The sequence below is a fragment of the Budorcas taxicolor genome, chromosome 4, assembly GCF_023091745.1.
Source record: "Budorcas taxicolor isolate Tak-1 chromosome 4, Takin1.1, whole genome shotgun sequence".
In the NCBI taxonomy this organism is placed as follows: Eukaryota; Metazoa; Chordata; class Mammalia; order Artiodactyla; family Bovidae; genus Budorcas; species Budorcas taxicolor.
The window spans coordinates 68,019,684-68,030,879 of NC_068913.1; the positions used below are offsets into that span (position 1 = coordinate 68,019,684).

An 11,196-nucleotide genomic window follows, 5' to 3' on the forward strand; every position below is an offset into this window, starting at 1 on the left:
TACCTTGGAAGTGGATCCTCACCAACTGATCTTTCAGATGAAACCCCAGCCCTGCCTGACACTCTGATATCAGCTAAGATGTGCCCAGGGTCCTGAAGCACAGAAACTGTCAGATAACAGAGATGAGTTGTTGTAAGCTTCTATGTTTGCAGCAATCTGCCATATAGCAACAGGATACTAAGACACTTCGCTTCTGGGTGAATTTGGGCAGGTTAATTCCACTTCATAAACCTCAGTTTTCTCATCTGTCAAAAAGGCACAGACAATAATAAAAATGATATTATGTCTGCCTTTGGGGAAGTAAATGAGAAACTGTGCCTCAAAGTGTGCACATGTTGAAATCTCCTGAATGAGTAAGGGATCTGAGTTCTTCCTGGGCTGGCGTTTGAGGATAGGGGTGCGTGGAGTGGTTGGAGTTACTCAGGAGTGGGAAGGACTTCCCCTCAGCCCTGAGGTTCTTGGAGCTCACAGGTCTAAGGGCAGGATGTCCCCTTATACGTGAAATCTAAAAAGAAATGACACAAACTAACTTATTCAGACTTAGAGAATGAATTTATGGTTGCTAGTGAGGCAGGGGGAAGGGATAGTTAGGCTGTTTCGGTCCCTAGGTCAGGAAGATCCCCTGGTGAAGGAAACGGCATCCCACTCCAGTATTCTTGCCTGGGAAATCCCACGGACAGAGGTGCCTGGTGGGCTATAGTCCATGGGGTCACAGAAGAGTTGGACATGACTTAACAACTAAACAACAACAGCTAATGAATGAAATCCTGAATGTTGCGTAAGGAAACCTTGCTGCTTCTACCAGAAACATCCCAGCTGCACACTGCAGCTCCCTCCAGGAGCTGGGCCTTCAGGAAGGTCTTGGGGAAAGCCATCAGGCTACCTGATAAACCACCGCAATTGTTGTCTTGCACTGGCCCTGGCCACCATGCTACAGCATTCAGCTGGAGGGCAATTACATTGCCCCTTAAGAATCAGGCACAGTCAGAACTCAGTAGCCACCTATGGTTTATGGCCATTTCCTTACTTGAGTCAATTGGAGCTAGACAGTCCTTGGTTTTTGGTGCAATTCATTCTCCTAAATCCAAACCCAAGATAGTTCCCTGAATCTGGCAGAGCTCAGCTGTAAAGTCGGAGCAGGAACTTACAAGCTGCTGCTGCCAACTCATCTGACATCACGCCAGGGCCACCCTACCATTGTCTGTGGCAGAACAAGGCCTTTCTTTGGCAGAGGTTTGCAGCCCCACCCATCAGTGCCTGCTGGGAATCTGGCTACTTCTCAGCAGGCCCGAGAGCCTCTGAGTGCCCCAGGAATGCCTTGTCTATAAATAGAAGTCTTTTGCAGGGTTTCCACTGCTTGGCAGCCTGAACAGCATCTGTACCATGTTATACATTCTGCACAGAACCAGCTGCGGGCCTGGTGGGAAAGATAATCTTGGGAGAGGAGCCTGCGCTGTCAGTGGGCAGCTGTTCAAACTCCCTAGCCTGGGGCCATCACCGGCTAGCACCGGAGGCAGCCCTTGTGGCAGGCAGCTGTGCTGAGTTTCACAGCAAGGCCAGGCAGCATAGAAGTTGGACTGGTGAGGAATGAACCTGATTGTTTTATCACTTCAGACTCACTTATCTCCGTGGAAAGAGATTCCAGTTGGGTCTTTGTAAACAAGTTACCATGACTTGGGGGCTACCTGAGGTCAACACAGACCCCGCTGGAAGAAGATGCTATCCGTGGACCTGGTCCCAATCAGAACCCAGTTCTGCCACCCAGTGGCCCAGCTTTGAGAAGATGTCAGAGCTCTAATACAGCTCTCTCAAACCAAAATCCCTGTTCTGCATCTTTGAACATAGCAGGGAAATGCCACTCAATTTTCTACAGGGTCTAAAGCAGAAGGGTCAAGTCTACGACTGGAGTGACCATTCCTGGAAACCAAAGCCTGATTCAATAGCCACAGGCAGAAGGGCAGGCCTGCAGCGGGAGAGTATGTCCGTACAGCACTGAGAAGGGGGTGCAATCCTAGGAGCAGGAATCGAGAACCAATTGGAAAGGAAAATGGAACAAGGAACAAACAAGGTTCTGAGAACACTGAATCCCAAAGGCCAGTTGTGCTAAGAGCTTTCGTAGACTCAGTTACCCAGCATTGGTGGACTGGCCATAATGAGGACTTCAGGAATGTCCCCTACCCCCTTAGTGATGACTAAGTTGTGGGGCTGGAGGGTGGGGAATGGTGTGGATGCATGGAAGATTCTTTTAAAGAGAGAGTGTCGGAAAAAGAGGCCTTAGAGTTCCAGGATTCCTATGACTCTGAAATCAGGTGATGGGGGCTGAATACATATAGTTCTAGATGCAGAAACCTGGGTGACTTTATGCTATAGATTGAATGTTTGTGTTCTTCCAAATTCACATGTGGATACCTAATCCCAATGTGATGGTATTTGGAGGTGTGGCTTCTGCAAGGTGATTAGATTGTGAGGGTAAAGCCCTCACGTGTGGGATTAGTGCCATTAAAAGGAGACCCGAGAGCTTCCGCACCCCATTCACTACGTGAGGACACGTGAGCCAAGCAGATCCTCTTCAGACACTGAATCTGCTTGATCTTGGACTTCGAACCTCCAGAACTGTAAAAAGTAAACGTCTGTTGTTTACAAGCTAGTCAGTCTATAGCTCCTACTATAGTAGGTTGCACTGATTAAGAAACTTTAATAGAACAATGTCACATCAATCTCTCACCACTGGCTTGGAGGCACATGAGCCATTTCCCTACTCTCCAGCCTTCCTGCTCAAATGGGGCCTTTTCTGAGCCTTCCTAGAGATGGTGTGCAGCCAGGCAGCCTTGGAGAGCAGCACAAGCCACCAGAAAGTGAGTGTCTTGTGTTGGGGGGTAGCTTCTCTCTCGACTTGGAAATTGCACAGAAAGTGGAAGGGGCCACAGCATATATCCTTGCCCTCCCACCAGGACGTGTCTGGGGCCAGGGCTGCTTCATGACTATCTTATCTGCGGATGACACTTCCTGGAGGATCACCCAGGGATCACGGGGTAGAAGACCTGTGCCATGCATCTTCTCCTGGGAAGGGTGTCAGGCTCACAAACTGGGTTCCAGGACGACAGCAGGAAAGGCTGGATGAAGAAGTGATTCCTAATCTGTCATTCAAAGCAATATCCAACTCTTTGGACTCATGCCCCATCGGCAAATGGCTGGAACAAAAAATAAATAAAAACAGGGCTGTCACCTGGGTAGCACCCTCCCTGGGGTCAGCACCCTGGACCACACACCCAGGGTCTCACTACCTCACGCTGGCAGCCTCGGGCCCACACTGGCAGGTGGTGGCAGCAACGTGGACGCCTTTGGTGGACAACTGGGCCTGTCTGTGGACACTGGCCCGCCAGCTCCCACTTGGGAGTCTTGCAGCATTAGCAGGGATGGCTGTGAGTGCACCCAGCAAGGAAAACACCAGGTGTCACCAAAGATGAGCCAGTCAAACACATATGAGACACCCCAGAGGCCAACCTCAGGGTATTTGGGGTGAATCTGAGGAGGGCTGAGAACCGCTAAAGTGAGCATCAGAGTCAGAGAAATGAGAACTTGTGTCTGTAGCTGTGGCTCTCTCCTCACCCGCAGGCTGGCAGGTGTGGGGAAGATGAATGACATCAGTAAATGTCCAGAGGTTGGGAAACAGAATTAGTCACCCTGCCAAGAGGATCAGTTCCCTAGTTTCTGCCTCCTTGTGACATCACTGCTCCAAAGCATAGCACACTCTGGCACCAGATGAAAAGTTCTATTTCTAGAAAATCCACAAAAGTGCCATTGTCTTGATAATGAACTAACACACCAAGGTCATTGTATCTCCCAGCAGCTGGTCGGCCCAACTCCACATCTGTAAAGCTCTCCCCGGGCAGCAGGCAGGACCGTCCCCGGGAGAGGAGGTCCAAGCGGCAAACAGCATTCCTAACTCAGTGTTTGTTGTCTTGTGTCAAAATTCTGTCTGGAATCGCCAACACTAGCTTTCAAATGGGATTTTCAAGAGCATGTGGCCAACGTTGTTTATGCTTTTCCAGAGCTAGAGAGTGTGGAGTCAGAGCAAGGTTTAAAATGTACCCACGGGAGTCAGCTTTCGTGCATTAAGTAAAGGTTTGGCCAGAGTTCTGAAGGGACTGGACCGTGTGGCTGGGCTGGATGAGTTCATTAGCACTGAGCTGGATGATGGCTCTGGCTCACTGATGGATAACAGACCTTTTTTCAAAATCCTGGGAGGTGGAGGTCGAGAAGATGCTTCTCACTCACCACAAGAAGGGTGCTGGTTTGTGTTTCCTTCACGACAAGAGCTTTACACCAAGCCACTCATATTCCCTTACTAAGCACTTCTTGTAACCGGTTACAGGAGTCATTTGGGAGCTGACCAGAGTCAGAAATACTCTTTGAAGGAAGGAGGAAATCAAGAGAACTGGAGAGTTTAGCTCTATCACCAAGTATTGCCAAATCACCAAATTTCTTTTTGCTTTTTTTTTTGGCTGCATGGCATGTGGGATCTTAGTTCCCTGATCAGGGATGGAACCTATACCCCCTGCAGTGGAAGCATAGTCTTAAGTCCTGGAATGCCAGGAAGTCCCCCAAATCACCAGTTTCAACCATACTGTAAAGAAAGCTACGAAATGGCATGGGTTCAATATAAATAACGCTTTCCTGCACGAATTTTCCTATGAGTTAAGACTACTTGCAAAGATGAAGGACATATTTCTGAAGTAGTAATGTTGTCTATTAAAGGACTGCATTACATCTCCATGTTAAATTTAGATGAAGTTTGAATGATAAAGGGCTTCCCTAGTGGCTCAGACGGTAAAGAATCTGGCTTGCATTGAGGGATACCTGGGTTCGATCCCTAGGTCAGGAAGATCCTCTGGAGAAGGGAATGGCTACCCACTCCAGTGCATCTTTGAGTGAGATGTGTAGATGCTCAGTCAGGATTGTTGTGGCTAGGCAGATAATCATGTCACTGGATGGACTGGGATGAGGTGGTAGTTGTTAAGAAAGCGTTACTGTAACGGCTATAGGCATATGTCGTGTGGGTTGATGGGAGCTGGGTAGGTGTGTGGGTGCATAGGTATAAGCCGAGGTGGCTAGGCATGTTGCAGGGTGGGATTACGTGAGGCAGGTAGTGTGTGGCAGGGTGGGATGGAGCTAGGTAATTAGGCTGTGCCATGGCAGATTGGGACATGGATTCTTGCCTGGGAAATCCCATGGACAGAGGAGCCTGGTGGGCTATAGTTTATGGGGTGGCCAAGAATTGGATGCAACTGAGCAACTAACACTTTCACTTGAATGATACAGGGCCCAGTGGCAGGTGAGGTGGGAGAGGAGGGAGTGGAGGCCCGTTGGGTGTGGTGGCAAAGCCAGGCCTGGGTGCGGTGAGGGTGGGGGTAGGGGGGAAGTCCTCAGTTGGGGGCCCCTGGTCAAGTGCAAGTCCAACCTGAAATCCCATTGCAGAGCAATGTCGGGGGAGGCTGTGTAGTTTGTGTCCCTTCAGTTGTTAGATTTCCATTTCTGATAACAGGGCCTAGGGGAGTCAGAAACTGTTAAACTGGACATTTTCCAGACGCATTTTAAGTTGATTCTACTCAAGAGTTTGTCTTTTTATAGCCCGTTGCAGCCCAAGTGGCCGGTACCATTTCTGAACAGAAGAAATTCAAAATTGAAAAGACCAAAGCTATGTAGGAATCAAGACTCACATCCAAATCCCCTCTTTTCTTCATTGCCATGTGACACTGTCTGTCCCCTTGTCTTTCTTTTTTTTTTTTTTTTTCTCATTAAACTTTTTTTAATGGGTCTCAAATTCTGTGACAGATTTTTGGTCAAGTTGTTTTCATTAAAAAGTACTGATTTTAAAAACTAATAACTTAAACTGCCACACACAAAACATATGGTCCACAAAAACATTCTCCTTTCCTTCTGAAGGTTTTACGATGCATTGTTATCATTAACCAGTCTTTTACTATTAAACTTAAATGGCCAATTGAGACAAACAGTTCTGAGACCGTTCTTCCACCACTGATTAAGACTGGGGTGGCAGGTATTGGGGATAATATTCATTTAGCCTTCTGAGCTTTCTGGGCAGACTTGGTGACCTTGCCAGCTCCAGCTGCCTTCTTGTCCACTGCTTTGATGACACCCACAGCAACTGTCTGTCTCATGTCACGCACAGCAAAACGGCCCAGGGGAGGATAATCAGAAAAGCTCTCGACACACGTAGGCTTGCCAGGAACCATATCAACGATGGCAGCGTCACTGGAAAAAATACGGAACGCTTCACGAATTTGCATGTCATCCTTGCGCAGGGGCCATGCTAATCTTCTCTGTATCGTTCCAATTTTAGTAAATGTGCTGCCGAAGCGAGCACCCCTTGTCTTTCTGATCCCGTGCAGTTTCATGCTCCCTGGAGAATTCCTACACTCAAAGGTCTGGTGTTGACTCAGCTCCTTCGTCTGATGCCAGCATCATTCGGAAAACAGAAAAGCTCGGCTCCTGGGATCCAGCACCGGTTCTCTGGAGCCCCTTGCCAGCGAGGATGCTCGCTGGGTCCCACAGGATCCCAGGATACTGGGGACCTCAGAAGCAGGGAAAGCAGGTTTGGGGCACCAACATTTCTAGGGGATGTGATGTGGCCGGCTTCTTTTCCCCACATTAATGGAGGAAACAATGGCAGAGATCATCCAAAAAAGCAAGTGAGACTCAGAGTCAATGGAATTTGCCTTTGAAGTGTTTTCCAATCCGCACACCTGAGAAGTACACAGTGGTGCTGGGGTTACTGAGGGCGTGTGGGAAAGGGAAGTATTGGGAACTTGGCATTAGCAGATGCAAACTAGTATATAATGGAATGGATAAACAAGGTCCTACGGTACAGCGCAGGGAACTATATCTATCCTGGGATAAACTGTAATGGAGAAGAATATGAAAAAGAAATTATATGTGTATTGTTGTTGTTGTTAGTTGCTAAGTTGGGTCTGGCTCTTTGACCCCAAGGACTGCACCACACCAGGCTTCTCTGTCCTTCACTGTCTCCCAGAGTTAACTCAAACTCCTGTCCATTGAGTCATATATATGTGTGTGTACGTAACTGAGTCATTTTGCTGGAAGCAGGAATTAAACACGATATTGTAAATCAACTATACTTCAATAAAATTTTTAAAAAGCAAACCTTGAGATACAGAAAGATTTTAAAAAGTAGGGATATCAATGATAACATCTACCTTTTGCTGGAAGTATTGTAGGAGTCTAAAGGAGCTTAGTACAGTGCCCATTACTTAGAAAGGGCTTTATAAAGTTTGTTAAAATAAACTATCACACATAACAGTGCACACGGCTGGGGTAATATTCACTTAGAACTATTTGCTTGATAGGAGAAGGATCGAAACCTCCTCAGGCTATTCCATACTCACAAAGGACGCAGCAACACTGGGGAGCCAGGTAACCTCAAACCTTGTCCACACTCAACAGAATCAAGGAACATCATTCTGAGATCTAGCGGCAGTAGCGAGACTGCTGTTAAGCCACTGCTGAAATGTTTCTCAGGGCAGCGGGGGCTTCCACTATGCTTGTGACATGTTTTTTGTCCTTTCCACCAATCTCCCTCCTCAGGGACGGGGTCCCAGCTCAGCCAAGTCACCCAGCAAAGGACAACTGTCAATCCCACGACCGTGATGTGAGTTAGACCTAACGCAGCAGAAACAATAAAAAGCTGAACAGGGGGGAAATGGGGAGAGAGGGAAGGAAAGGACTTCCTGTTCCTTCTTGGGCTAAAAGGAAACCCTGGGGCAACTCTGGGAGCCACTGGGAACCCCCAGGCTGCCCTGGTTTTGGCTTTGTCCTCCGGTGGTCTGTGACATTCTGTGCTGCTATTGCATCTTGTGCCCTAGGGCTCCCAGGAGCCCCGACCAGTTTTTAGGGGCTCCCAAGAACCTTCTGGCCAGATGTTCTACAGATGTGCAAATCCTTCCCCACCCACCCCTGGTCTGTGCAGGCCTCAGGGAGCCTGACTTGAGACCTGCTGGGGCCCGTCCTTGGCACCCTGAAGTTGGGTTGGAAGCAACAGGGCTTTACAAAGCCTGCCAGCTGATCACCAGAAAGGCCTGGGCTACCTCAGAACACAGAGTGGTCTTTCACCTTGCTCAGAACAAAATGAAATATGCCATCCATCTCCTCTCTGGCACTTCCCCAGCCCTTCTCAGAGGGAACTAAATGCCACGCTTCATTGATCGGTCAATAAGTTGTGTTTATTGAGCTGACAGTGTGTACGTATGGGGGTGGGGGAGCTGCAGAGAAAGATGGATGAGAAAGGAAGAAAACCAACTGGGGTCAAATGCTAGGATTCATATATAAAGAAGGGACTCTACACCTTTCCCTCCTCTGCATAGCTGGGCTGCTCGCTCCTTTTGTGCCACGCTGGGGGTCTGCTTTCTCACCTCTCCCAAAGGCTCCACAAGGAAATGGGGGAAAGCCTCAACAGCACCAGGAAACCCTTTCTTTATGTGGTGCTGACCTCTAGAGGCTTCCAATTAAAAAGCATCCCAAAGGACCAACTTTGTTTTATGGCCTGTTTTTTACATCCTGCGTGGTTGCCATATTTTCCTGGAAAACAAGGAGAAAATTTCTCTGCTCCTTTAAATGCTGCCTCATAGGAAATGCCGACTTTATTCTTTGATTGCCTAATTACAGCCTGCTCAGATTTTTAAGAACACCATTGCTTTTTGCTCCAGAAAACGGAAAAAGGTAGGTTAGAAATTGGGAAAGTATGTCAAAATTAGTATTTGCCTACTACAAAACTAAAAGGAAAAGCAGAGGGCCAGCTATTTGGGATGTATTTCTGGAGTTTCCAAAGTGATCAGGTGGCCAAACCCACTAAGGGAGACAGGACTTGTTTGCTCCTCACCCCTCACCCCAGGTCAGCGGGAGGGCACGGTGGTGGTGGGAGGGGGGCACCATCTGCCAGCCCCTCCTCCACACATGTGCCAGCCCACTGGCTCCAGTTCTGGTGCAGGGTACAAACACTGGGTTTTGCTTATTTTATTTCAACCCATTGACATCCACAATGAAAACTAGGGACACTGGGAGGTCCCACTTGGCCTGACTTTATTATGAAAACGAGATTCATTTCTAAAGGAAAGAAGACTATTCTTTACATCCCTCAGCAAATCACCCCAAATTTTCCCATTTGTTATAGGTTTTTATTCTGTTTTTAGTATTTACTTACTTGGCTGCACCAGGCCTTAGCTGTGGCTCACAGCATCTTTGAGCCTTGTTGCTGCATATTGGTTCCTTACTTGTGGCATGTGGGATTTTTTTTTTTTTTTTTAGTTGTGGCAAGAGAATTCTTAGTTGTAGTATGTGGGATTTAGTTCCTTGACCAGGTATTGAACCCAGGACCCCTGCGTTGGGAGCACAGAGCCTGAGTCCCTGAACCATCAGGGAAGTCCCCTATCCTGTATTCTTGATCACAAAAAGAAGGGACATGCAGGAAGGCAGGAGAAAGTATCCAGGGATGTCAGCACCGGAGCTAATACACATCTACTATTTTGGCTGGGGTCTTTCTCTTTTTGTTGTTTTATTAGTGCTTACTTTTTAGAGCAGCTTTAGAATCACAGCAAATACGAGCAGAAGACAGAAAGTTCCCATTGATCCCCGGTCCACACACATGCGTCACTTCCCCCATCTCAACATGCCCCACACAGTGATGCATTTGAAGCCTACACTGACACACCTCATCACCCAGAGTCCATCATTTACACCAGAGTTCACTTGGTGTTGTACATTCTATGGGTTTGGACAGGTTTATAACGATATGGATTCACCATTACGGTATCACAGAGTAGTTTCCCTACTAAAAATCCCTAAAAACCCCCTCTGCTCCAACTATTAATCCCTCTCTTTTGGACTCTTTATTTCTAAAAGGGACCTTAGAGAACACGGGTTCAAAATGGAGAAATAGTTTTGCCATTGTTGGTCATCCAGCCCTGGTTTCCTGAGAAAGCACCTTCCTTATAAACTTTGCTTCCCTCCTGCCCTGACCTCACTAGCCGAGACATGTCCCCACAACACTAGTGCCCGGAGGAACCTGGAAATGAATCCATACTGTTGTCTTTACAGATGAGGAAACAGAGATGAGGGGCAGGGAGGTGACAAGCCTGTGATCACACAGCTAGTCAGGGAGGAGACTGGGCTAGAGCCTTGTCCTAGGACAACCGAGCAGAGAAAGAGTCTCTGCTAAGGGAGCACTAGGCCCTGCACTCGGATAGAGTAGCAAGTTTGCATTTTTAAAAGTCTATCTGTGAGGGACTTCCCTTGTGGTCCAGTGGCTAAAACTCCATGCTCCCAATGCAGAGGGTCCAGGTTCGATCTCTGGTCAGGGAACTAGATCCCACGGGCCACAACTAAGATCCGATGCAGCCAAATAAATAAATATTAAAAACCAAAAGGTCTATCCGTGAGAGTGCTCAACTAACAGTAACAAGGGAATTCTCTTGTAAGAAAGGCTTTGTCTGGGGAAGACCACGTCACTGCCACTAAGTGAGGTCTGCAAGCTTGCACACTGCCCACCACTCAGTACAGTCTCTGACAACAGCCAGGTTAAAATGAAGAAGCACAAATTAAGTTACCTGAAACACATACATGAGCTTCTAGGCTGTGTCTATTTCAGGCATTCGCAAATCTAATTTAACAATCTATGGAGACCTAGTCATTTGGGGAAAGAAACTTGCTCTTAAATAATGGGACTTATTACCAACTTCCAGATTTATTCTTTAAATGCCACTGTTTCTGAATAACAAGTGGGAGGAAAGTAGTGGGAAATAGTGTCCTGTCATCACAGAATGACCACAGGTTTCTAATTGGTGACATAATGGATCCCTGATTAGGACAAGAAAAAAGAAAAAATCTAAGGGTCGAAGGAAGAGTGGAAAATTACTAAACACCAGCTGCAGCATCAGAATAGATTAATGTTTCCAAATACATCAATTATTAACATCTGAATTGTATCAGTGGTTGTTGCAATCACATCCTCACTTGCCCACTCCCACCCCAGCCAGGCCCCAACAATAGCAACCACAGAGCTGGCTGATGATCCCCAGTTCCCGTCCCCCTTCGGATCAAGTAAGGTGTCCTTTAGGACCAAACGTGATGGAGACGGTAAACAAGAGGCACAAGTCACCAGAG

The 11,196-nt window shown here is 47.5% G+C and overlaps 1 non-coding gene across 1 annotated transcript; it reads right to left on the reverse strand.

The window, feature by feature from the left end:
* Window positions 1-6,281: 6,281 nt before the first annotated feature.
* LOC128047112 (U6 spliceosomal RNA) lies at window positions 6,282-6,388 on the reverse strand. The gene has a single exon (XR_008199300.1). It is a non-coding gene; the product is annotated as a U6 spliceosomal RNA (small nuclear RNA).
* Between the last annotated feature and the right edge of the window lie 4,808 nt (window positions 6,389-11,196).